The sequence below is a fragment of the Prionailurus viverrinus genome, unplaced genomic scaffold (genome assembly GCF_022837055.1).
Source record: "Prionailurus viverrinus isolate Anna unplaced genomic scaffold, UM_Priviv_1.0 scaffold_73, whole genome shotgun sequence".
In the NCBI taxonomy this organism is placed as follows: Eukaryota; Metazoa; Chordata; class Mammalia; order Carnivora; family Felidae; genus Prionailurus; species Prionailurus viverrinus.
The window spans coordinates 376535-404292 of record NW_025927635.1 but is presented as its reverse complement, the minus strand read 5'-3'; the positions used below and the strand labels follow the sequence as shown (position 1 = coordinate 404292).

The following is a 27758-nucleotide window of genomic DNA, read 5'->3' as shown; positions in this document are numbered from 1 at the left end:
ATTTCCGACATGAGCAGGAGTAGAGGAAGCGGCAGGTAGCACCACAAAAATCTTTTCTGGGACAACAATTAAATCATGTGTTTGTATTTTTTTTTAATTTTATGAATGAATTGTACAACAATGTAAAAATAAAGTTCATCCTAATATGATGTGCACATCTTGCTTAAAAATGTCTTTAGTCACCCAGTGTAGAGAGATGTTTCCATTACGCATGCATGCAGAAGAAGCCTCTTGTTTGTCTTTAAAATGAGCTGAAAAGACAGCAGATAGGTAAACACGAACCTAGGTGTTGACTCAGCACTCCCTGCAAAGCTGGGTCTCTACGGGTAAGCATGCATCTTACGGTTTTGTTGTAAAATACCATCACTCTTCCTGCCTGAAAACTGAGGAATTTTGTAAAGTATCTCCAATAACAACAATAATCCTGGGAACAGATTTCGAGATGGATCAGTGCCAAGTGGAGGGTGGTGGAAAGGGACAGGTGGGAGGGGGGGCGTGTGCCTCTTTCTTACCCACAAAGGGGCACACGTTAGCCTAACCGCGGTTGCATCGAGGTCCCGCACAGGACCCGTCTCCTCTTGGGAACTGTCATCCCATGTCGTACTCATGTCAGTGAGAAATCCAGAAATGTTTCTGTGGTCATCTGGAATGTACACACAGCATTTTGTTTTGATGAGAGTGTAAGTTACACCTTGTGCAGCAGTTAGCACATATGCCATTCTATTTTGTAGAACTGTTTTCTGCATTCGAGTTATGTTCATATTTAACACTATAATGGTATGTTGAGAGTCATTTAAGGCCTTAACTGTGTAACAAGTGATGTATGCACAGCCATCCTGTAGACTCTGTTTGGTGCAGTAAGCAATCAGCTAATTAATCAGAGGTACTCTTCTGGAACCGAGAAAAACAGGGGTGACTGGTTAGAGCAAATTACAAACTTAGTGTTTCCTAGTGCTGCCAGTGAGATGCTAGATGTCGGGCGGGAAGCATCCTCAGAGGAGAGTGGGAAGAGGCAGCAGGAATGAGGTTGGTCTTTCTGGTTTGTACCTCAAATGTCTGTGGTGGTCCTTTTGAATGGCCCATTGTAAGAAGGACTTGTTAGTAGAACTTGGGGAAAGAGAATGAAAAAGAAAGTTGCCATCATCATAAGAGGTGTGAACAAGTGTTCCACAGGTTCACAGGAAGAAGAAGGCACATTCGTGTGCTAATGGATTTCCTGCGAAAGGGGGTACAGGTTTCATTGAGATACGGGAGCCTGTGAAAAATGCCCCTGTAACTTGACTGCAGCCCTTTCATTTTGGAGTCAAATCCCCTCTTGTATTTGACTTTCCATCCTTTGAATAAACCAGGTCTTTTGGGTTTCTATGGGGTAGGTTTCTAGTAACTGTCAGATCAGGTTTAGGAGGGACATGTTTGCATGCTTAGAGATTTATGAATTAACCCAGCCTCAAGTGAAGGATGAATAAACCACTAGCCTCTTTGTCTATTGGTAGGTAAATCCATCCCATCTTCCAGTCATTTAAATCATATACCCATGGGGTTATTATTCCCGCAGAATAACAAGCAAGAAGATTGTCCATACCTGTGCTACTGTGACAAAGTTTACCTCCAGTTGTCTAGCTTAGGCAAACAACAAATTTTTAAAGACAATCAAAACTAGGATTTACCATCCCTAACGATGTGTTCTTGAAACATAGTTTGTCTCTGTAAAAACCCTCATTTCCAGAGATGGCCAAATCGAGATTAATTCGCTCGTAGGACAAGTCCAGCTTTAACAACCTTGGCCCAATTGTTTCCATAAGTTCAGCAAGAATAGCGATGGATCATAAGGATCTTTTCAAGTCTGCTCTGCCGGAACCTTTTATCTGGAATCTCCAGACTGAACTTTTTGTAGCCTCTCCAGGCCAGAAGCCAAGCCAGTTACTTCTGTCAGACAGGCCTGCAATATCTGTGGAATTGGGCGAATTCCTCTTCATGAGGTCTTCGAGATATCCTGAGGTTCCTGCACCTGCCAGGAAGTGACATTCTTGACTCACCTGGGGAGGCTACTGGGAACTCCGGAAGCAAGGTATCGGTCAACATTTCCAAGGGGCTGTATGGCTCCATGTTTCCCAAAGTCAACCTTGGTCCCTTGGAGCTACATGCTCACACCTCTGAGTCTGTGCATGGGTCTCAAATAGGACGTCCCAGTCAAAGCCTTGGTAAAAATAACCAGTATTTCCAATGGTGTCCCATTCCAAGGACTTACGCAAATGAGTACGATTGTCACGAGAGAAAGGATACTCACTGGGAGCGTGTGAATGTCAGAGGGTTTAGGTAGAGAGAAAAGATAAACACTTCCGCTCACAAAGGAATGCTTGATGACATTTCCGTAGATCATAGCTATCTTAAGAGGAAGTTTCCTTCACCAGAAAGAGCAAACATCGGAGAACCAGCAGTCTCTGACAAGAGTCCCAAAACTCTGATCTTCCTCAGTTAGTTCAGTCCCACGTTCCCAACTCTTGTTCAGTTTGATTGCAGCTTTTTAATTCTGAATTCTGGACATTCTTACCCGTTTTCATGTTCATCTTAAAGACATCAAATACCCGTGTTTGTCCACAGAGCCCTTTTTCCGAATCAAGAGGTCCTTAAGGATGCAGCTGATGAAGAAACTCAGTTATTTCTGCGACACGTAACACTTCAATAATCAGAATATCAAGTGAGGACCTTATGCCAAAACACTGAACACTTTAGGAATCGCGTGTAGAGTGGGGGTAGTTGCAACATTTACCCGCGCAGTACAGCCCAAGGTTTACCATCATTTGATAGAGCTTTTCTGAGTAACTTAACATACCAAATGAAAAGGCCTACCTGGTCAGAAAGACTTCATTTACAATTGAAATCTTGGGAAAGTCTGCTAAAACCTTAGAAGGTTATGAAGCCTGTCCCAAATAGGATTGCAGGTCATTACAAACCTTACAACTTTATTTATTCAACCAAGGTTGAAGGTGGCAATGAGAGATCCTACAGGCAAACGTGTAGCATCATAGAGCTGTTAGCAAAGCCTAGCTCCTTTACCAAGGACACGTTTTCACTTGAGGTCATCAAAGACCTGATCTTTAGAAAGCTTTAGAAAGCTTTAGAAAGCTTTGGTTCTCCTGGCAGACAACTGAGAAAAAGAACCTTGTTTCCAAAGCAGACAAACCTTATGTTTAGGAATCAATGCTTGAGCACTCGGTCCTATTTGGAAAAAAAAAAAAAAAACAACAAACCTAGATGTCCAATGAACTTCATCTCCTTTGTCATGTAGACTTGAAAGAAAACTTTAAAGTTTCAGGTTACTGAGGCGCCTGGGTGGCTCAGTGGGTTGAGCATCAGACTTCGGCTCAGGGCATGACCTCCTGGTCCGTGAGTTCGAGCCTCACGTCAGGCTCTGTGCTGACAGCTCGGAGCCCGGAGCCTGCTTCGGATTCTGTGTCTCCCTCTCTCTCTAGCCCTCCCCCGTTTGCTCTCTTTCAAAAATGCATAAATGTTAAAAAAAAAACACAGCAACAACGAAACCTTAAAGTTTCATGTTACCAAAGACTTTCAAAGCTATCTTAATCTGTGACAACTTTGAACCAGGCACAACTAACCATTATTTTAAGTCATCTTTGTGCTAACAAATTGCAACCGAGATAAAATGAGCTTCTCTGACCTTTGGTAAACCTTGGTAGAAAAAACGTTTTCTATTTAATGCTGATAAGTCTAAAGACAGGTCCGCCAAACTTAGGTGAGTTTCAACACTGAATTGTTTCACCTGCATCCACTTAAAAAAAGAAAATCCGTTTGTTCCCCTGGGATGCCAGTGGGGGGGGGGGGTGGGAATCTGGGGCGGGTGGTCCCAGGGGTGCTCTGGGCTCCTTGACCTGGAGGGTAGGAGAAGGAGACAGCAGTGCCCGAGGCACTGAGGATGGGATAGGAACCAGGTACTCAGGCCACACCCAAGGTGGTGCAGAAACAGGAGGAGGGGGAGGGGAAGGCAGAAGAGGTGAGGTGCCAGCAGAAGGCAGACAAGGACAATTTCCTGGTTCCAACCTCATCAGCTCTGTCAGAGGCACAGATGCCGTTTTCTGTTCCCCCAAAGTGGAAATGGGCGATCTGGGTCAGGCCAGAGAAGAGGGAAACAAATGGAGTTTTAGCAGCTGCTCGGGAATATTCCTTCAAGTCCCCGTCCCAAGGAAGACTAAGCACACGTGGCTCTAATCATAGCTGTGAAGCCGGGAAATAAATGAGGGAGAAGCCCTCACATCTAGTAGGAGGAGGAACAGAGAGAAAGAGTCCGCGTCCCCTTTGTCAGGGATGGCCTGTGTTTCCTCCCTTAACCTGGGTTCTCTTAGGAGGAAGGAGGCCTGTTGAGACAATTATCATCCGATATATCAGGAGGGAGTTTCCTGACCTGGTTCCTGAGCACGTTCCCCAAGGGGACCCAGGGTCCGGGTAACCATGAAGGCCTGGAGGTGGGTACCTCTGTCCGTTTACTAAGGCCACACAGTGTTACAGGATCAGTCCTTTCTGCATTTTGCAAGCCCAGTTGTTGCCAGTGGGTTACAAAGGCATCCCAAGGGAGAATCTTTGGAGACTGAGGAGAAGCCCCCATGCTCCTCCCAGAGAGAAAAGTCGAAAGAAAAGAGAGAGAGGCTCCGTTGCCGCTGACCATGCCCCCGACTCCTGGGTGGCACCCCATGCACACAGTATGTCAGAGCTTCCTGGTGTCAACGTGCCCCGAGGCGTCCCTCGAATAAAATCTCCATGACCACCAACTGGCCGACTAAGGGCTCCTGAAGGAGGGATGCTAGCGTCCCCCCACTTCCCCATTGCATTCTAGACTGCAGACAGGTGCCTGGCGAATGGACTGAAATACCTTACCCCGAAGGCCATGCCTGAAAAGGGCCCTGATGGTCATGTCCTGATTCCCTGGTCTTTGAAGAGCATGCCACAGAGGCCAGGCTCCAGGTTCTTGAAGAACCTGCCGTTTGTAACCCACGGAAAACACTAGAAAAGTTTCACAAGGGGGAATCAATTGCCCAGTTTTGTAATTTCAGTAGTAGTTAGTAGAGGACATTGACAGAAAGCAGCACAGGTGGAAATCCATCATGGTCCAAGTGACAGTCCCACCCATAGAGTCTTCACAAGCAACTCCCCTAGGGAATGGTCCCCAGTTGGGTTTTAATTCACTCAGGTACTGGTTCCTGCTGTCTCCCAGTGAAGCGGTTGCGGCCAGAGGTGGCTAGTCCAGAGTTGTGGAGGGGATCGCATTAGACCCCTGAAGAGGAAACCTCACTTGGGAGTCTTAGGCTTCGTGGCTTAGGTGGCTGTCCCGTGCCCTACACAAACAACATTGTCTAAGGACAGGAGTGAAGACAGGACATCAAGTTTCTGGATCTCATTACCATCCCGGCCAGGGTACCAACTTGCAGCCAAAGGGCAGGCGCTCTCCTCCCCACAGAGTGGCCGGGGCTAGAGGGTAGCAGCCTGCTCAATCGACAGGAGAGTGTTCCAGTAAGACCACACTCCCCAAAAAGCACCTGAAATGAGAGTAAAGGAGGAAAAGAGAAAAGTAGAAGCTTGCAGGATGATTGCCAGCTTCTATCTTAGGGGACTTGAGATAAAGGAAGCAGACTTCCTCAAGGGAAGGATCCTCGAGGATCCTCGAGGTTGGGATCATGTACAGCTAAGGTTCTCTTTTGTCCCCCACCAAAATGTCATCCTTGGGGCATCTGAGCTCCCACAGGGAGGCCACTCTGCCTGTTTCAAGGACTTGTCAATGGGATGTAGGCAGTAAAGGGATTTATTTTCCACTGGCCTTACTTTCCACACATCACCATGGCAAGCACTTAAACCCCTTTCCTTTCTTCTTGGGTAGCCAGGACTGTCTGGGGTTATCAAACATATTCCAACCAGGGGGGCAGGAGGGGTGCAGTACCGGCCTGTATTTTGCCCTCAGCCTACCTTATGCTCCCTCATCACAGGGCACACCATCATGGTAAGGCCCTCCTGTTTTGCCGACTCCCACAGCCACAGTCCTTCCCCAAACCAGGAGGTACAACAGGTCAGTGGCAGGACAAAAGACTGCCAGTGAGCCCGCTATACCTGCCGAACTCTTCAAAGAGAAACTGAGGCCCGAAGGGCACCAGGAGACAGAGCACAAGGAAAAAATGCCAGACAGTCTCCCAGCCAGCCTAGAGTCCAGGATCCCCAAAGGGAGCCCAGCCCCCTAGCGGAGCCCTGGAGCCTTCTCCTCGAGCTCCAGTTCAGCCCCGCCCCCCCCCCCCCACTGGAGCTCGAGCACATCATCCGGCAGCAACACCCCCAGCACTAAGCTGAGCCCCAGAGGGAACCAATGGGGCCCAGCCTCTGTCATGGGGAACAAGGTCCACCGCCAGTAGTGAATACTGGGAGCCATGGACAATGACCCCAGGATCCCGATTTGGCAACACGAGCCAAAAGGGACCGGTACGAAGGTTATTCAGATTCTTAGTAACAGCGTTTTGCTATGTGACACCTAAAAAAGGGAATAAAATCATACCCCTTTGACCTTAATAAATATCATCAAATAACACCATTTGAAACCTACACTGAAGGAAGACAGGAAGCTGCACCGAAGGAAGCAGCTGAGCCACAGTCCGTGTCTTTATTTTGTTCTTTCACTTTACCTGGGTTTTATTGTATGTGATTATTCTTTTTATCTGTTTATATTGGTTTAATCCATGCCCATTGTAGTTTACAAAGTGAAAAGACAAGTACGTTTGTATACAATATACAGACACAGCGTCGCACAGTGGGGCCCAGGGGCGGGGCAGAGGAGGGAACAGAAGTTCTAATGCCAGGAATGGATCTGGGTAGAAGCCTGGGCAGCCAGCCATGCCAGCCCCTGCTTAGGTCAATTCCTATTTCCTGGGTCTCCCCTCTCCCCCCAACTCCTAAAAAAGAGCCCCAGAGATAACACCAAGGACGGGATCCTGTCCCATTGGGCGAGTGCCCACGTCAAGAGAAGAAATATACACCCCTGAACACATAGCACGTGGGAAGGGATACCGTTTCAAAAAACTTAAATGAATAATTACTTAGAGAGGGACAGTGCGAGTGGGGGAGGGACAGAGGGAGAATCCCAAGTCTACTCTGTGCTATCAGCTCGGAGATCGACGCGGGGCTCCAGCTCACAAAACTGTGAGATAGAGACCTGAGCAAGACCAAGAGTGGGACGCTTGAGCCACTGAGGCCACCCAGGAGCCCCGTGCCTGCGTTTTAAGTGGAGGGAAAGATGCTGAGCTCCAGGAAGCCTGGGGACATGGCACAGGCGATTGGCCAGGGCGACGGGTGGGACCAGATCCAGAACAGCTTCACAGGCTGGAGGAGTGTCGGTGGGATAGTGACCTGCTGGATTTGGAGTTGTAGGAAGCACAAGGTGGAGGGCCACACCATCATGGTGAGGCCCTTCCTTTTTGATGACTCCATGAGCCACAGCCCTTCCCCAATCCAAGTTCCAGCCATCTGGGGCAGGGGGGTCTTCTGGGAGGCGCCAGGACAAATACCGAGTGGGGAATGCAACTATGTTCTAGTATTTGCGACCCTCAAATGAGAAAACCTTTGGAGGAAATTGATGAGCGTCCACCCAAGCAAGAGAGCAGAGTTCAAAGCCATTATGAAGGACCGATGGGAAAATATAGGGCAGGAGGAAGGACTCAGTCCTTATGTGGAGCCAGGCCATGACACCGAGGACCCCCCAGCTGCCTCAGGTAATGACAGAGCAGAAGGAAAAATGTCCAGGCAGTCTCCCACCGAGCCTAGAGCCCAGCCCTCTCCTGGAGCCTCATTCCAGCCTTCTGCAGCTCCAGCATATTCTCAAAGCAGAGCCTTTTGACTTCTGTAGGAACCAGCATCATGAGAACCATTAGCAGGGCCAGGTGTGACCCATTCACCACAGACTCAGACACGCACAGCGAACGCTGGAGCCAGGGAGCACGTCCCTAGAGCCAGAAAACCACTGTGTAGAAACTGCATACAGATTGAAAAAAAAAGATTTTTCAAAACAATAAAATAAAACCCAAATGAGAGAGCCACGGCTCCATGCCTCCATTTTATTTTGTTTTGTTTTGTTTCATTTTCGAAGTTTAAAGCAACTTCAATAAATACTTGTTTTGAAAGAGAGGGACAGTGCAAGTGCTGGAGGGGCAGAGAGAGAACCCAAGCAGCCTCTGTGCTATCAGCTCAGAGCCCGATATGGGGCTCCAACTCACAAAACTGTGAGATCACGACCTGAGCAAAACCACGTGTGGGATGCCGAGGGACTGAGGCCCACCCAGGTTCCCCATCCCTGCATTTTAAGTGCAGCGAAAGATGCTGAGCTCCAGGAAGCCCCGGGACAGGTGCAGGACACTGGCCAGGAATCGGACCCAAACCCACGCAGGTGTGTGTGATGCAACATGGGTGCACCGTGTGGACATGGTGGCCTGGGCAAGCAGATATGGTCCCGTGGACAACGGGAATGTGCACACCCCTCAGAGTTCTCTGCAGTGGATTCCCAACAAGAGGGTATCTCATGTCCGCGGCCTACAAGAGGAGAGGCCACCCTAGCTGCGGGTCTGTCCTTCTGTCCCCAGCTGGGTGAAGCTTTAGAGACTGGGCTGCTTTTCCTGAGGCATCTCTCTCCTCCCCTGCTCTTGTGTTTTTTGTATGGGGTGGAGGGAGGCCGTTATTCCAAATCTTGTAATGAAGTCGATGCCGCAGAAAGGTGTATCACAGATACTCTGTTTGCATCCTCGCCACACAGAATTGGGGCCGTGCATGTCCCGGTCGGAGGAGTGTGGAGTGATGTAGTCCTAGGGAATTCACCAGAACAACTAAATAGAAAAATCACCTAAGGGACTTGTCGTGGGAGTATTGCAGGGCAGAAATGCAGACTGTGGAGGCGCCTGGGTGGCTCAGTCGGTGAGTGGCCGACTTCGGCTCAGGTCACGATCTTGCAGTTCCTGGGTCCGAGTTCCTCATCGGGCCCTGCACTGACGGCTCGGAGCCCGGAGCCTGCTTCAGATACTGTGTCTCCCTCTCTCTCTGCCCCTCCCCAGCTCTCACTCTGTCTCTGTCTCTCTCAAAAATAAAGAAATGTTATAACAAATATTTTTTTTACAGAAATGTAGAGATTGTGGGGCACCTGGGTGGCTCAGTTGTTTAAGTTTCCCAATTTAGCTCAGGTCGTGACTTTGCAGTTTGTGGGTTCGAGCCCCGTGTCGGGGTCTGTGCTGACAGCTCGGACCCTGGAGCCTGCTTCGGATTCTGTCTCTCCCCCTCTCTCTGTCCCTCCCATGCTCATGCTCTGTCTCTCTCTGTCTCTCAAAAATAAACATTAAAAAATAAAAAAAAAAGAAAGCAATTAGAGATTGTATCCTACCTTCCTACACTAACATTGCCCCACTTTTTCAGAAGGGCCAAGGGGAACATTTAGGTCCTGTGGCCTGTGTTGCTTATGACCAAGAGTTCACAACAGGGTAACAAAGTCCTGAGAACCAGCTTGTGTGGGAGTGGAAATGGCGAGGGGGTTGGCCCCCAAAGTAGCTTAGGGGTCCCAAACATTGCAGCTGAGTCTCCACTGTAATGCAGGAGTCTAGCTTTTCCATGTCCCGCATGGGGAGGGATCCCCCCCCACCACAGGAACCTGGAGGGTTTTCACACCAAAGGAAGCTGTGCACATACAGGACAGAGGTGGGGAGGCAGGCAGGGGTGGGCATTTGGAGCAGCACCCTTTATTTCCAGGACCACGCCCACTAGTGCATTTTGCTCTGCATCCCCAAACTTGAATGTCCCCTAGCTCAGGGCCTGGGAAGCAGTCTGCTGGGAGCATGGGATGCTCCACCAATGAGACTTTCTCCTGTGAGCTCAGGGCCCCTGGCTGCCTCTGGTCTCCTTAGTCCAAGTGGGTTCTCGGGGACAGTCTTCATTTTCTAAAGAGTGGGGACCAACATGACGACTTCCGCGACTCAAGACACCTTTGGCTGCAGGTGCACAGTGGGCTCTGGGTGGGGAGCTTCAGAGACAGTCATCGCGTCCCTCAGCGATTTGACACCCCTGGTGGGTTCTCACCTGCTTCCTGAATTATGAAATTACTTCATGCAGCTTGTGTGATGAACAGTCTCACGTAAAACATGAACTCAGGGTAGAGAGTGGTCAGTGCCGAGAGAGGACATTAAAGGAGATGTGGCAGACGTGTCCATGTGGCTCCTGGTGGCATTATCCACTACTCAGAGTAACCAGACACCGGACTTTGAACTGCCCGTGTGGCCGCCCAAGACCCTAGGGTTCCTGGCATCCTCTGCGGCAGGGCCGGTTGAGTGACCAGACTCTCCCCCCTGGATGGGACGGGAAGTGATTTGTCCTTCTGGGATGTCTCCTAGCAGAGAACCAGGCCCTTTGTGTTTCTCTCCCTGTCCTGCTGCTGGGAACGCAAACTCCCACCCTGGCCCCAGGGTGGCTCCTCTGGGATGACAGGGCTTTGGGGAGAGGAGCTTCCTGGGGCCGCCCTGCCAGGCCAGCCCTGGACCGTCGGCCTGTAGATTGAGCCAGAGAGAGATGCAAACTCTTGCGGGGCACCTCCGTGACAGCAGCTGAACCTTGTCGTAACCAGGACAGCAGTCTTGGGGCAGACTTTTCCGTGTGCTTCCTTTGGGCCAGGCTGCTCCCAGAACCACAGCCCTCCGAAATTCTCAGCCCTTCCTTCCATGGGGTGAACAGCCAAGTTCGGCTCTAGTCCTCCCCTCTCCAGGGGCTTCCCTGGAAATGCAAGAGGCTCCATGCTCCCAACGTAAGGAGTCCACCTCGTATCTTCAGGGACTTCATCCTCTTCCCTCCAACACCGTGCATTCCCACCCTCCACCAGAGAGGTAGCTGGCTTTGAAATAGGCTGTGCTGACTCTCGCCCTGCTAATAGCTGCGGATTCTAATTAAATAACTCTGGGAATAGGCCGTATCGCGCACGGTGTAACTTGATTATTGCTCGAAAGATGAGTTTGGAGCTGACAAGTTCCCTGCAAAGCTGACAAGCTTAAAAGCTGAATTTGACAAACCGACCAAACAGCAAGCACGGTAGGAAGGTGGAGCCTGGGACTTGGGGACGACTGGGCCTGAGCTCTCAGTCTGGATAGACAGATACCAAGGACTTCGCAGGTGCCTGGTCTGCTCAGGGTCATTTCCTATACGCCCTCTGCTCTTACGGAACCTGCCATTTTATGGGGGGGAAGGACTTCTAATAACATTAACTTTGCTGAAGATGTCATGACAACGTATACAGTCCCTTTGTTTGTTACTCTTAATTGTCTACAAAGGGTCTGGTAGTGCTGCTTTAAAATAAAGTGTATCTAGAGAAAATCTGAGGTTCAGTAAGGCCTACAGATCAGGAGTCGATGCCTTTGAGAAGAGTTTGTTCCTCACGGTTCCCAGGAGGAAGGGGCACGCCACACCATGCAGGGCCACGTGAAGAAACCCCAGGAGGAGGGACAATTGTGACAGGCGCCTTACTTGTGGTTTCTGCAGGAGGGAACAAGCAAGGCAGGTGACACACTTAGGATTGGCTAGTGTGGATAATTTCAGGACCGTGGGGCCTGGGTGGGGGCTGTCCCGAATGATCTGGTACCTGGCCCAGGGGTGATTACCCCAGGTAGACAGTGGCCCGGAGTCGGAGAGTCTGGCAGCCTGAAAGGAAGTGGGGGGGGGTGTGGGCTCTGCGTTGGTCATTTCTATTTGGCGAGTGGGCCCCTAGAAGGAGGATTCTTCCTGGGGGCGGGAGGGGGTGGTGACAAGCCAGAGAGGTCAAGTCAAAGTGACTCAGCATGCGACCTGTCAGGCAGACAGATGCATGCACACCGGCCTCATCTTACGTGTCACCTTCTCCGAGGAACCATCCCCGCCTACCCAACCCCCAGTCACAGCGTCCCCCACCCCTAGTCTCCCTTGCCATTACCAACTTCATCCCTTCGGGGCATTCAGGGCTCCACCCCTGCTCGAGCACCCAGGCACGGCTCCCCCATCTGGAGGAAGAGTCCTCATACACAAGGGCACCAGGTCCTATGCAATCTCTTCTCCCATGATTATTCCCCCACGCCCCAGCCGTGGTTGGCCCCCAGCCTCTTCCAGCCCCACCCTGGCACTTCTGAGCCTCCTGACTCCTGCCTTTCCTCTGCCGTGCATGCCTCTTCTAACACAGTGTGCTCACTGTCTACCCTCCACAGTGTCTTTGCCTCAGGAGCAGGGCACAGAGGTATCTGGGAGTTGTTGTTTGTTTGTTTGTTTGTTTGTTTTGCCTCATTCATTGCTGCCTCTATGCCTAGGTCGGTGCCAGGCACACGTAGGGGGTCAATAAAGGGTGAATAAACAGCCCTCAGCACTACCCAGGACATTCTGGTTTGTGGTCTACAACATTCACTCACCCGGGGCACGTTCACTGAGGCCCTCGCATGCTGGGCTGATTCCAGACACCAGGGCACAGCGGTGGCTCAAGCCAGCAGGGGTCTCCATTCTGATGTAGCCAAAGGTCTAGTGGGAGAGACGGAAAAAAAAAGAAGTGACGTGTACACAAAGTCAGGTGGCGGTGTACAGAGTGGAGAAAAATAAAATCAGGAAGGATGTTGGACGCAGTTCTTAAAGGTGTTTTGGGAACAAGTGATACACTAGGCAGAGTTCCAGGTTGCGAGAAGAATAAGTGCAAAGGCCCTGAGGCCGCAGTGGGATGCCCGTGTCTTAATTATTAGTGTGGAATCTTAGCTTTGCCTCGAGTCTGTATTTTGTGCATTCGGTACTCCTTGGTTTCACCTTTCTAGCTAATTAACCCGAGTCTGCGTTATCAATCTGTTGAACTCAGCCAACCCCCAGGGGGCAGGTACAAGTACGTGTGGGGATACTGAGGACACCCTGGGAGATGTTGCTAGGAATGATGAGCAGTGTCCTGGAGCAGAGGACAGAGCAGGGCTCCCATGCAGCCGGCTCAGGTTAGGTGCGGCAGCGAGAGGGCCATAAGGACAGGTGTGTGGCAGTTATCACACTACAGCCCTCCCACTCAGGGTGCCTCGCATTTCCACCCAGGCCTGGTCTGGCTGCTCCTCCTTGCTCTCTGTTGGATGGGCACCCATTTGTTCATTCGTTCATTCGTTCATTCACTTACTCATTCATCAGGTATTCCCATTGCTTCCCTGTGGCCAGATGATGGCTCATCCTGGGAGACCCTCCTCCTCGAAGCCCTTCTTGATTCCCACTGCCTTCCACAGCCCCCTCTGGCCTCACCGAGACCCCCTCCGGTGCAGGGCTATGATCACCCTGGTTCCTCTCTAGTCCGTGAGCTCTCTAAGGGCTCTGGGCCAGATGCAGAAACGGGCTGAGAAAAATGTGATGATAGATAGAATACTGAATAGACACAGGCCACCTGTGGGTCAAGCCCACCTCCTCCCTCTCTCTAGGACCAGAAGGGCTCCATCATTAATAGGAGCCGAGGGACCTTCTCTTACTCCTGTGCTCATTTACACCATTAACAGTCTGGATTTTTTTTTCCAATTTTAATTTATTTTAAACTTTGAGGACATGTCAGGATGGTACCTCTCAGTAATGAGAAACTAATTATCACTTCAAGGGCGAGAATCCATCTGTTGTGTCTGAGCCAAGACAGGACAGTGTGGAAGCTCAGGACGCTGAGGAGACGGCTAGGGGGCCGGGCCTCGGGGCAGGAGACAGATGGAGACGTGGAGACAGGGCTGCCAGGACGTGGGTGGAGCCTGGAGGAGGGGGGAATCTGGGGGCTTCCACACATGGGGGCGAGTGCGCCCAGCGTCACCTTCTGTCCCACCCCGCTGCTCCTGCCTTAGCATGCGAGCCCTGTCGCCCCCATTGCATCCCACCCCTGGGCCTTTGCACAAGCTGGGTCCTCAGCACCTAGCAAAGCCCCTCCCCCTTCAGGACTCTGCTCTTCTGACCCTGTCTGGCCACTGCCCACCCCCCACCCTGACACACTCACCCCATCCATACTCAAATCACCTGATTGTAACTGCCTGATGACCAGTCTCCTGGGGACATGGTCTGCTTTTTGAGGGGCAGCTTTATAGAATGGCAGACTGAGGTTCTAACCCCTATTAGTGTGCATGACCTCGGGCAAGCCCCTTGTCTCACTGCAAGTAGGCCTGGCCACAGCCACCTCACAGGATGCTGTGCTATACATGAGCACATGTGCCATACATGAGCTATACATGCCAGAACTGGAGCACTGGGCTGGGCGTCTGCTGCTGTGTGCCCTCAGTGTTGACCTTGGGACCACAGACACCCGCTGGCTAGGGTCTGCAAATGCCTGATGGAGGGCCATATGAGGGACTGTTAGGGTGGATCTTGGGAAGTCAGAAGCCTTGGCATACCTTGGGGACACTTCCCAGAGCCCTTGTTCCCAACTCCTGGCCCACCTCCTCCCCTTCTCAGCTGCCTCTGCAGGGCCGGCCTTGAGGGCTACCTTCTCAGCCCATTGAGACCCCTGGCCAGGGACTGGGGCAGGCTGACATGGCTGTGGCTCATGCCCAGATGAGGAAGTGAAGCTCCATGAGGCAGCAGGGAGGACAGCAAACTCAGATGACTCCAGGGGCCGAGTATGGAGAGGCAGGGGGAGCTTAGGGAGCAGTGGGGACTGTGGAGGTCTGGGGACACAAGCTCTGTCCACAGGATGGCTCCATCTGAGCCCCAGAAGAGAGCGGCCTGGAGGGAATGTCCCCCCAGCGTCTGGATCTTCTTTTTCTGTTTATATTAATTTTTTTGACTTTATATGCAAGTTAGTTAGCATATAGTACAACAATATAAATTCCTTAATGCCCCTTACACATTTAGCCCATCCCACCTCCCACAACCCCTCCAGTAACCCTCTGTTTGTTCTCCAGGTGTAAGAGTCTCTTATGTTTTGTCTCTCTCCCTGTATTTATATTAATTTTGCTTCCCTTCCCTCTGTTTTGTATCTGAAAGTCCTCATAGGAGTGAAGTTATAGGAATTTGTCTTTCTCTGACTGACTAACTTCACTTAGCATGATACCTTCTAGTTCCATCCACGTAGTTGCAAATGGCAAGATTTCATTCTTTTTGATTGCCGAGTAGTACTGCATTGTATGTATATACCACATCTTTATCCATTCATCCAGAGATGGACATTTGGGCTCTTTCCATACTTTGGCTAATGGCGACAGTGCTGCTGTAAACATTGGCGTGCATGTGTCCCTTCAGAACAGCATACCTGTATCCCTTGGATAAATATCTAGTAGTGCAATGGCTGGGTCGTAGGGTAGTTCTATTTTTATTTTTTTGAGGAACCTCCATACTGTTTTCCAGAGTGGCTGCAGCAACTTGCATTGCCACCAACAATGCAAAAGAGATCCTCTTTCTCTGCATCCTCCCCAACATCTGTTGTTGCCTGAGTTGTTAAGGTTAGCCATTCTGACAGGTATGAGGTGTTCTCTCATTGTGGTTTTGATTGGTATTCCCCTGATGATGAGTGACGTTGAGCATTTTATCATGTTTCGGTTGGCCATCTGGATGTCTTCTTTGGAGAAGTGTCTATTCATCTCTTTTGCCCATTTCTTCACTGGATTGTTTGATTTTTGGGTGTTGAGTTGGATAAGTTCTTTATAGCTTTTGGATACTAACCCTTATCTGATATGTCATTTGCAAATATCTTCTCCCATTCTGTTGGTTGCCTTTAAGTCTTGCCGATTGTTTCCTTCGCTGTGCAGAATTTTCCTTTTGATGAGACCCCAGTAGTTCATTTTTGCTTTTTGTTTCCTTGCCTCCAGAGACGTGCTGAGTACGAAGTTGCTGTGGCCAAGATCAAAGAGATTTTTGCCTGCTTGCTCCTGGAGGATTTTGATGGCTTCCTGTCTTATGTTTAGGTCTTTCATCCACTTTGAGTTTAGTTTTGTGTATGGTGTAAGAATGTGGGCCAGGTTCATTTTTCTGCATGTCGCTGTCCAGTTTTCACAGCACCAATTGCTGAAGGGACCGTCTTTATTCCATTGGGTATTCGTTCCTGCTTTGTCAAAGATTAGTTGACCATACATTTGTGGCTCCATTTCTGGGTTCTCTATTGTGTTCCATTGATCTGAGGGTTTGTTTTTGTGCCAGTACCTACTGTCTTGATGATTACAGCTTTGTAATAAAGTTTGAAGTCTGGGATTGTGATGCCTCCCGCTTTGGTTTTCTTTTTCAAGATTGCTTTGGCTCTTCGGGGTCTTTCGTGGTTCCATACAAATTTTAAGATTCTTTGTTCTAGCTCTAGGAAGAATGCTGGTGTTATTTTGATAGGGATTGCATTGACTATGTAGATTGCTTTGGATAGCATTGACATTTTAGCAATATTTGTTCTTCCTATCCAGGACCATGGAATATTTTTCCATTTCTTTGTGTCTTCTTCAGATTCTTTCACAAGCTTTCTATAGTTTTCAGTGTATAGATTTTTCACCTCCTTGGTTAGATTTATCCCTAGGTGTTTCATGGTTTTTGGTGCAGTTGTAAACGGGATCGATTCCTTGATTTCTCTTTCTGTTGCTTCATTGTTGGTGTATAGGAATGCAACTGATTTCTGTGCATTCATTTTATATCCTGTGACTTTGCTGAACTCATGGGTCAGTTCTAGCAGTTTTTTGATGGAATCTTTTGGGTTTTCCATATAGAGTATCATGTCACCTGCAAAGAGTGAAAGTTTGACCTCCTCCTGGCTGATTTGGATACATTTTATTTCATTGTGTGGTCTGATTGCTGAGACTAAGACTCTCAATACTATGTTGAATAACAATGGTGAGAGTGCACATCCCTGCTGTGTTCCTGACCTTAGGGGGAAAGCTCTCAGTTTTTCCCCATTGAGGATGATATTAGCATTGGGTCTTTCATATATGGCTTTTATGATCTCAAGGTGTGATCCTTCTATCCCTACTCTCTTGACGGTTTTTATCAAGAAAGGATGCTGTCAAATGCTTTCTCTGCATCTATTGAGAGGTTCATGTGGTTCTTGTCCTTTCTTTTATTGAGGTGATGAATCCTATCTATTGTTTGCAGATATTGAACCAGCCCTGCATCCCAGATATAAATCCGACTTGGTCATGGCGAATAATTTTTTTAACGTATTGTTGGGTCCTGTTGGTAATACCTTGTTGAGGACTTTTGCACCCATGTTCAGCAGGGAAATTGGTCTATAGTTCTCCTTTTTAGTGGGGTCTCTGTCTGGTTTTGGAATCCAGGTAATGCTGGCCTCATAGGAAGGGTTTGGAAGTTTTCCTTCCACTCCTCTATTTTTTTGGAACAGTGTTAACTCTTCCTTAAATGTTTGGTAGAATTCCTCTGGAAAGCCATCTGGCCCTGGACTCTTGTTTTGGGGGAGATTTTTGATTAATATTTAGATTTCTTTCCTGGTTGTGGGTCTGTTCAAATTTTCTATTTCTTCCTGTTTCAGATTTGGTATTTATATGTTTCTGGGAATTTGTCCGTTTCTTCAAGAGTGCCCATTTTATTGGCGTATAATTGTTCATAAAAATCTCTTCTTGTTTTTATTTCTGCTGTTTGGTTGTGATCTCTCCCGTTTCATTCCTGATTTTATTTATTTGGGTCCTTTCCTTTTTCTTTTTGGTCAAACTGGCTAGTGGTTTATCAATTGTGTTAATGCTTTCAAAGAACCAGCTTCTGGTTTCATTGATCTGTTCTACTGGGTTTTTGTTTTGTTCTGTTTTGTTTTTTGGTTTCGATAGCATTGATTTCTGCTCTAATCTTTATTATTTCCTGTCTTCTGCTGGTGTTGGGTTTTCCTCTCTGTCCTTTTTCCAGCTCTTTAAGGTATAAGGTTAGGTTGTGTATCTGAGACCTTTCCTCCTTCTGTCAGAAGGCCTGGATTGCTATATCCTTCCCTCTTATGACCGCCTTTGCTGTGTCCCAGAGGTTTTGGGCTGTGGTGTTATTTTCATTGGCTTCTATGTACTTTTAAATTTACTCTTCAACTTCTTGGTTAGCCCAATCATTCTTTAGTAGGATGTTCTTTAGTCTCCAAGTATTTGTTATCTTTCCACATTTTTTTTTCTTGTGGTTGATTTTGAGTTTCCCAGCATTGTGGTCTGAAACTATCCATGTTATGATCTCGATCTTTTTGTGTTTGTTGAGGATTTATTTGTGTCCCAGTACATGATCTATTCTGGAGCAAATTCTGAGCACGCTGGAGAAGAATGTATATTCTGTTGCTTTAGGATTAAATTTTTTTAACGTTTCTTTATTTTTGAGACAGAGAGGGACAGAGCATGAATGGGGGAGGATTAGAGAGAGAGGGAGACACAGAATCTGAAGCAGGCTCCAGGCTCTGAGCTGTCAGCACAGATCCCGACGTGGGGCTCGAACTCACGGACAACGAGATCATGACCTGAGCTGAAGTCGGACGCATAACTGACTGAGCCACCCAGGCACCCCGTGTTGCTTTAGGATTTAATTTTCTGACTATATCTGTTAAGTCCATCTGGTCCAGTGTGTCATTCAAAGCCATTGTTTACTTCTTGATTTTCTGTTTAGATGATCTGTCCATTGTAAGTGGGGTGTTGAAGTCCCCTACTATGATGGTATTATTATCAATGAGTTTCTTTCTGTTTGTGATAAATTGACTTATATATTTGGGTCCTCCTACATTTGGAGCATAAATATTTACAAGTGTTAGGTCTTCTTGGTGGATAGACCCTTCATTATGATATAATGCTCTTCTTCATCTCTTGTTACAGTCTTTATTTTAAAGTCTAGATGGTCTGATATAAGTATGGCTACTCTGGCTTTCTTTTGTCAGCCATTAGCATGATAGATGGTACTCCATCCCCTTACTGTCAATCTGAAGATATCTTTAGTTCTAAAGTGGATCTCTTGTAAACAGCATATACATGGATCTTGTCTTCTTATCCGTTCTGTTACCCTATGTCTTTTGGTTGGAGCATTTAGTCCATTGACATTTAGAGTGAGTACTGAAAGATATAAATTTATTGCCATTATGTTTCTTGTGGAGTTGGAGTTTCTGGTGGTGTTCTCTTGTCCTTTCTAGTCTTTGTTGCTTTTGGTCTCTCTCTCTTTTTCATCCTTTCCCCCCTCAGAGAGTCCCCCTTAAACTTCCTTGCAGGACTGGTTTAGTGGTCACAAACTCCTTTAATTTTTGTTTGTCTAAGAAACGTTTAATCTCTCCTTCTATTTTGAACGACAGCCTTGCTGGATAAAGAATTTTTGGCTGCATATTTTTCCAATTCAGCACACTGAACATATTCTGCCACTCCTTTCTGACCTGCCAAGTTTCTGGTGATAGGTCTGCTGAAAACCTGACCTGTCTTCCCTTGTAGGTTAAGGACTTGTTTCCCTTGCTGCTTTCATGATTCTTTCCTCGCCTGAGTATTTTGTGAATTTGACTATGAGATGCCTTGTTGATGGTCAGTTTTTGTTGAATCTAATGGGAGTCCTCTGTAACTCCTGGATTTTGATGTCTGTGTCTTTCTCCAGATTAGGACACTTTTCTTCTGTGATTTGCTCACTTAAACCTTCAACCCCCCCCCCTTCATCTCCTGAGACCCCTATGATTCTGATGTTGTTCCTTTTTAATGAGTCACTGATTTCTCTAATTCTTAAATCGTGCTCTTTTGCCTTGGTTTCCCTCTATTTTTCTGCTTCATTATTCTCCATAAGTTTGTCCTCTGTATCCCTGAATTACTTCTCTGACTCATCCATCCTTGCCACCATGGCATCCTTTCAAGATTGCAGCTCAGTATAGCATTTTTTATTTCATCCTCACTAGATTTAACTTCTGTTATCTGTGCAGAAAGGGGTTCTAATCTATTTTCGACTCCAGGTAGTATTCTTATTATCGTGCTTCTAAATTCTGATTCAGACATCTTGATTGGGTCTGTGTTGGTTTAAGTCCCTGGCTGTCGTTTCTTCCTGCTCTTTCTTTTGGGGTGAATAACTTCGTCTTGTCATTTTCAAGGAAGAAGAAGAATTAATCATGTAAAAAATACAAAATTAAAAATTAAACACACACACACAAAAATCAAATAAATGATGCTAGATCCTAGGTGTGTTTTGTTCTGGTTCTTGAAATGAGATTGATAGATTGGAGGGAAAAAAGGGGGGGAGAAGGAAAACATTTGAAAATTTGAAAAAGATGAATATAGAATGAAAAATGAATATAGAATAAAATGAAATGATGGAAGTAAAATAGAATTTGAAAACTTACAAAAAAGTAAAAAGTATAGTAGAAATAAAAATTAAAGAAAAATATTTTTAATAAAAATTGAAAATAAAAATAATTTTTTTCTCTTCCTGTAGTCAAGAAAAAGAAAAGAAACAAAAAAGAAAAAGAAAATGGAATAGATGGACCAGCCAACAGCCTGAAATATGGTTGAAATTACATCCTTTTTCCCTAGAAGTCAAACTATGAAGCACTTTATAGTCCATAAACTAAGCAAGCAGAGAGACTTGTGGTGTTCCTGAAGAGCGAGGTTGGCCCAGTTGGGTGGGGCTTAGTGTAACAGCTCCATTCTCCACTAGATGGCACTGCTTAGCTTACTGGGGTGGATTGTTGTGGCGCTTATAGGTATGTTTGCTCATGCGCAGGAGGGGTGAAAATGGTGACTCCTGGCTACCCAGTCTCTAGTATGGGAACTCTGCTCTCCCCAACCAGCAGTCACACACCTGTCCTTTGTCTCCAGCTTCCATTCACTGCCTGCTTTTACACTGTCCGTGACCAAGCCGTCAGGTTGCCAGGCGGCACCTCCCTCCTGAGTTTTATCTCAGATGCAGCGGTGTTTCCCGACCCCTCACTTCTGAGGGTCTGTGGCTTTGACCCGCTGAGACTTTCCATGGGAGAGTCTCACTGAGCAATGGCCAGGTGCCAACCACACGCAGGAACGTTCACAGGACCGTGCTGCTGCTGCTGCGCAGAGACTGCGACCGGGTGACAGCCCGCCCCAGAAAAAGTTCACGCAATCATATAACGGCAGCATTTCAGGGATTATGCAAAATCACAACACAATTCTGGCGCCAGGCTTCACCCTTGACAACCTTGTTCCAGCACCGGCGAATATGGTTGTTCTCCGGGGTCTGCTGGTACCTGTGCCTCTGTGGGGGCCGCACCGCCTCTACCAGATGTCCTCCCAGCAGGGGAACCGCCTCTCCCCTGTGGCTCGAAGACCCACTGGACTTCACTCTGCTCCTGGGGATTTGCCCTTCCCACCAGAGCACTGCCAGGTATTGAGCTGCGGACTTCCAGGCTCTGTGTTCCACCTGTTTATAGCATCTTAATGGAATTTAAGCCCTCTCCTTTCTCCTTTCTCCCTTTTTAGTTCAGTCACTGTGGCTGTTTCCACTTTTTCACTTTCTCTCCAAATGCTTTTGGGGGGGGAGTGTTTTTCCCGTACCTCACCCCCCCGCCCACGTCTCCATCCTCTCTCTACATGCAAAAACAGCTCCCTGCCCTCCGCGGCTTCTCTCTCCCCCAGTTCACCTCTCCGTGTTGTGTACCTGCTGAGTTCTGTGGTTCAGGTTATGCATGTTGTTGTGTTAATACTCAAATCAGTTTTCTAGGTGTGCAGGATGGTTTCGAGTTGATCTGTCTGTATTTCGTGGATGCAAGATGCAAAAACAACTTGCACGCTCTCCCTCCATGTTGGCTCTTACCCAGCTAGATCTTCTCATGTCAGATCACACAGCCACCGCTAAAATCGCCACACCTGGGTTTCCATCTGAACTCTCCCAATGTTGAATGTGAAAATTAATTCTTTCAAAGTCTGGATTTGGCCCCTGAGGCCTAGTTCCTGGCCCTTGGTTAAAGTCGCTTGACTAGAGATGGGCTGAGGGCCAGGAGCCCCGAGACAGGGTCCAGATTCAGGATATGTGCAGCCCCTGTGCCCCCACCTGGTGGCCTCCTTGTGGACATGCAGGGGCACCCCTTCACCACCACCACCCCAAAACCAGCCTCCTGGGCAGGGTGCAGTGGCCTGCAGGCCGCTAGGTCTCTGCCTCACTGGCAGAGCCGCCTCACTGCCTGGAGCTGGCTTCGGATTCCATGTCTCCCTCTCTCTCTGGCCATTCCCTCGCTCATGCTCTGTGTCTCTCTCTCTCTCTCAAAACTAAATAAAAAACGTTAATTAGAAATTTTTTTAAAAAATTAGTTGCTGATTTCAGCACCATGGGGACAGGAGGACTTGGTGACTCACCTGGAGACAGAGCCAGGATTCAAACCCAGCCTGGCACCCTGGAAACATCCCTGTCCTTCCTCCCTTTTATGACTGCCTGGTTGTTGGGCAGGGATGGCTCCCGGGGCTGATAGCTGGTACCTCTCCGAGGGACACTGGCATTTGTCATGATGGCTCCTGGGGAAGTAGAGAGTGTGGGCCTGGGCATCAGGTCTGCATCAGACCCCAGCTCTGCCCCTACCTGCTGTGTGACCTGGAAACTGCCCTGACCTCTCTGTGCCCTGCTTTCCCAACCTGACTCATAGGGTTGCTGTGCTTGGCATGCAGTTGGCTCTCCATTGAAGGACAGAAGCCAGTGCTTCCAAAGGGACCTTCTCTTACGAGCTGAAAGGTGACACACGTGGGCCATGTGTCACTCAGAGCTGCTCCTTGACAGGCGAGGCTAGCGTGACCCAACAGGTCCTCCTGTCCACACACCCCTCCCACCTGAGGCCTTTCCCTTGTCACTGACAGTGATGAAGAGCAGGTCACAGTGCCCCAGGAAGTCTGAACTGAGTTTGTGTGACCTGGGCGAATCCCCCGTCTCCCATGACTGGGTTTCCTGGTCGTTTGAATAAGGGACAGAGCGCCACTCACTCGGGTCTTAGCTGCAAGGCCCCCAGGGGCACGATTTACTAATTGCCCCACTGCTTGGGGGCCGGGAGGTATGGATTCCAGGGCACATGAGCCTCTGACCAAGGACTTTAGGGGACTCCAGGGGACTCATGCCTCCTAGAACAAGGTTAGCAATCCAAGGCCAAGTGAAACTTGTTGGGAAAACAGCCCTGCCCACTGCTGAAAATGCAACTGTGACACATGGCAGGTCCCAGGTGCCTGAACCCCCGTCACCCAGAAAGCAGAGCTGGAGAGTGCGGACTACCTATGGCTAAGGTTTGTTTTGCATCAGAACAGCAGAGCCGAGGAGTTGTGGCAGACACAAAGGCGGAGTAAAATGCTTTATGGAGAAAGCATTCCGACCCTGCCCTGGAAGACAGGGATCATGACAGCAATGATAGCGTGTCTGGGAGCACACTCAGCCCCAACCAGCTTCCGAGCTAACCCGGTGTTACCTCGCTTAATCCCCCCCACCCCACCCTAAGAGGGAGGGCTTTCAAGAGTCCCAGTTTACAGATAGGAAAACTGAGGCTCATTTTCCTTTTGATGACTAAGTGATGGAGCCAGCTTTGAATGCCGGTGTTCCTATTTCAAAGCCATGTCTCGCCACCTGGTTTGGAGAAGGGGCGGGTCCAGGCGGCTGGGACACTCCATCTTTCACACATACATCCACCCTCCAGGGCCTGCTGTCCCGGAGGCAGCTGGATGAATCCACTTAATCGATTTCCTCTAAATCCACTCAATCCCTGGCGGCAGCTCTCCTGGCGGCCTGACACTTTCCTGGCTGAGGTTTTCTGGGTGAATCCTCAGCGCTGGCCCACCCGCCCTGCTTGGTCAGACAGGCCCCTCCCAGCCTAGTGATTCTAAACCCTCAGCTCAACGTTTTACAGAACTGCATGAAAAGAGGCCTGCTGGCCTGTGTGCGAGGGGGAGTTTATTGGGGTGACCTCTTAACACTAAAGTCAACACAGGAAGGGAACAGAATTGATGTGCATAATGGGACTCAACTTGAAGCTCAGAAGCTGTGGCCCCAGAAGAAATCAAAGCTGAGGCTGAGGGCTACAAGAGAGCAGGATTGGGGCTTGACTAGTGAGTTCTCAATGTGCCATTTAATTTTAAAAAATCAGCCCCCTGGATGATACCAGCTTGCCCTTTAAGGCCAGAATTGGCTGACCTGGCAACCCGGGCACCTGTCCATCCCAGGATGTGATTTCCTGGAACAGAGGGTCTTCATTAGGGCTGCTGCCCTCTCAGACACGGGCTGGACCGTGAGGGCCTCCCCCACGGTGCACCTGCCCACCTGGGCACCCCCAGACCGTGTGGTCCCTGCAAGAGCAGGGCATTCTTCACACTCGGCTCAGAGGGCCCCAGGGCATAATGGATGGATGACACGTTTATGGGGTCACATGTGTGCCCCTCTGCATGGGTGAGCATGGCACAGAGTAGAGCCCTCCTCCCTCCCCTCCCCATGTCCTCTCCCTTCCCATCCTCTGCACCCCCCTGGTGGAGCGCTGGAGTCAGCAGGAGTTCTGAGCCCCCCTTGGGTTTGTTTAGCCAATAAGCAAACTTCCTGAAGTCCTGAAGTCATACATAGCACGGTGGATGGGGAAAGGCAGAGGCTCTGGGGTCACACCCTACCCCACACCTCACAGCAAGCCCCCACTCACTTGCAGCCTCTGCTGTCTTTTCTGGAGAGTGGGACACAGTCAGCCCCACCCTCAAGCTGGGGGCATCCCGTGTACATGACAACACCAGGCACCGAGTCATTTCAGGCCCCCTGGGGCCTCCGGCTGGAAGCCAGGCTGAGGGCAGGTGGGACCGGTGGGGGCCACAGGGTCACAGATGTGACACAGTAGCTGTCTAAAGGACCAGGCTGAGGGTGTGCGTTCTAATATCCAGAAACAGGTAGCTGCCACTACCAAATGCACGAGTTAAGGTCATTTTTGCTCTCTCTTGTCAATTATAATCATCCGTTTGAATAGAGGCCACCAGAGTTTTATTAGTGACATTATTGGCTGTCACAGAATGGCTCTACTCTGTTCCTAAATTTCCTGTACAAAACTGCAATTTCCCCTCTGCTCCCGCACTCACTCTCATGCTCAGCGTCTCCTAGGAGCTCCCCATAGCCTAAGGCCTGCCCCGCTCCAGGCCTAAACTGGAAAATGAGGGCCTGCCCACCTTTCCCACCTGTGCAGTGTTCCCACGGTAATGAACCAGCAGTAATCCCGAGAACCCAAGCTGTCCCCACACCTCTGCACCTCTGTGCCATTCCTTCTGCTCTCCATCCCCTGTGCTTTGAGCCCTCAGCTCCCTTATCCACTTGTCCCTTAGAGCTGGATGGTGTCAGATGCTCACATAGTAGCCTTTGTCCAGCCCGCCCTGCCTTCTTCCTGTGGATGTTCCACTTGGAGGAATCAGGGTTGGTCCAAGCCAGTCACGGCAACCACTTTTCCTGCAGCTGGTGACTGGCTGGGGAAGGGGTTCGGGACTCAGTTCTGGCCAATGAGGTATTAGAGGAAGTCTTTGGGGGCTTCTGTGAGAGATTCTCCTTCCTGAGAAGAGGTGGACAAGGTTCAAGAAGGTGCCCCCTTGCTTCCGACTTGAGTGCTAACTGTGCAGATGTGACGGCCAGAGTGGAGGCAGCCACACTGCAACCATTAACCAGTGACACCAATATTCTGTTAAGGGTAGAACGGAGAGGCAGGAGGCACCTGGGTCACTGATGACCTTGTGGGCCACCAGACCACCTCTGGACCTCCCATCTCTCACATCGTCATTAAACATTCAATGTTAGATGCCTTCGTAGTTTAAGCCACTCTTGGTAGGGTTTTCTGTCACTTCAGCCAAACACATCCAACTGATACAGCCTTCTAGTGTCAGTTAAAATTTCTCTGTTCTTAACTAGTTCCCCAACAGACTTGGATCTCTGCCCCTGTCCCTGTACTCTACACCCATGAGCTACGGTGCTGTCTGTCTGGTTGGCCCATTCACGTTTGGTCTGTGAACACCTCTGGGACAAGCCTCTGCCTTTTCCTCTCTGGCCAACCTGAGCCTGCACACAGTGGGCCTTTGGGTCACCTCAAGGACCTCACCACACCCTCTCCTCTCCCATCATGGCCAGAGCCTCCAGCCATCATGAAGCCTTCCAGTTCACTTTGGCCCAAGCACTGCTTCCAGACCCCAAGGGCTTCGACAGCCTCTTCAGTGTAAAGCGTGAGGTCTTTTCTAAATAGAGCTTTCCAGCTGTCAGCTCTTGCCTCGTGTGTCCCTTCAAGTGCTAAGCTGTTGATTTCTTGTCAGCTCGGCCTCTCCTGTGGCAGGCACGGGAGGCCACAGTTCACAGAAAGGAGTGCACGAGTGAGACATGGAAAGTGCAGTGATGGATACATCCCATTCCAAACCGAGTGAGACTCTTGCATGTTCTGGAAAAGACCTCGGGTGTGCAAGTCGGGCGTCAGGTTCCCCAAGGCTCCAAGGAAAGAGATGTCCCCAGGCATGGTGGAAGGGTGAATGCTCTTGGCCTCCCTTGTAGCAGCTCCCAATGCCAGCTGTGAATGGGGGACTGCCCTGTGGTCACATGAGCAGGACTCTGCCAAGGAAAGCAAGGGAAAGAGAGGGATTCTGGTCCTCGGGGAACTGGGAAGGTGTGTTAGTGCTGGGGAAAGGAGGTCCCTGCCTGCCTTCAGTGCACATTGCTTTTTTGAGTCTTGTAACAGGCACGTGACAGTTACCAAGTCTCAGCACCCACAGAATCCCAGGCGTGGGGCCGGGTGCCCTGACACACGGACAGGCCATACCATGAGGCTTCTCAGGCTGCACACAGCAGAATCCGGGTGTGCAATCTGGGCTCCACACTTCTAAGCTATAGCCCTGTCACCTCCTTTCTCTGAGCCTCCACCACGTCCTCTAAAATGGGGTCATCCGTTGCTACCTTAATAAGGTCGGTCCTATGAGGATTAATTTGGGTAATGTGACTGGCTCAGCCTATGGCAGGCCGCCAACAGATACGGTTTGAATCCATTTGGATCTCCAGGTTAGACTGTGGAGTTTTTCACTGTTATCTCAAAGTACCACTTGAACCTAGCCTAAATCCATACTGTCACAATTCCAGGATGCTCCATGTAGACAACTTCAAGGAGCAATTGGAGTTGTTGTTGTTGTTGTTGTTGTTGTTTGATAACCACTGAGTGACAGAAAAACCAAAGCGGCCTAAACAAGCAATCAAACGAGGCAGGAGAGAATGATTTACGTACCTAAGAAGGCTAAGGGCAGACAGTTTTAGGCAAGGCCGTACCTGGGTGCTTGATGACATCAGTAGCAATCATCTTTCCCAACCTCTTGGCCTTGCTTACTTTCCTCTGTGCTGGTGTCACTCTCAGCTGGGCTTTTCTGTTAGGAAAGCAAGATGGCCCCCAACAGTCACCTTCAGCCTCCCAACAGAAAAAGAACCCCTCATTCCCTATGATTCCAGCCCTAAGGTCTGGACCCACTGGGACCTGACTGGCACATACCCAGTGCTGAGCCAATCATTGTGGCCAGGGAGGATGGCCAGATTGAGGTCGTGTGACCACCCTCCCTAAGGAAACTCCTCAGCCGTTCAACCTGATTTCCAGGGTGGGAGTGAACCTGAGAGAACAGAGGTTAGTGTCCAGTTGCTGCCCTCCTCTGTGCTTAATATCCTGGGTTGCACCTGCTCTTATCCTCTTCCCGCCACCCCACTGTCTTCGCGGCAGCACTTCTTCCCTTCCCCCACTGCTTTCTTCCGTACCATTTCACCCGTACCAAAAAGGAACACGACTTCCTGTTTGAATTTAGGATCCGGGGCCCAAGCCCAGCTTCAAGATTTGTTTTTTTGCGTGCCGGTATAATCGTTTATTCAGTCAACCAGTG

General features: G+C 49.2%; 1 long non-coding RNA gene across 2 annotated transcripts; it reads right to left on the bottom strand.

The window, feature by feature from the left end:
• Positions 1 to 154: 154 nt before the first annotated feature.
• Positions 155 to 27263, bottom strand: LOC125159865 (uncharacterized). 2 transcript variants are annotated; one of them, XR_007149949.1, is made up of 3 exons: positions 27163 to 27263; positions 12438 to 12543; positions 155 to 251 (listed from the first exon to the last, which is right to left on the bottom strand). It is a non-coding gene; the product is annotated as an uncharacterized LOC125159865 (long non-coding RNA). The 2 variants fall into 2 exon arrangements; XR_007149948.1 differs by lacking the exon at positions 155 to 251 and adding an exon at positions 4909 to 5546.
• Between the last annotated feature and the right edge of the window lie 495 nt (positions 27264 to 27758).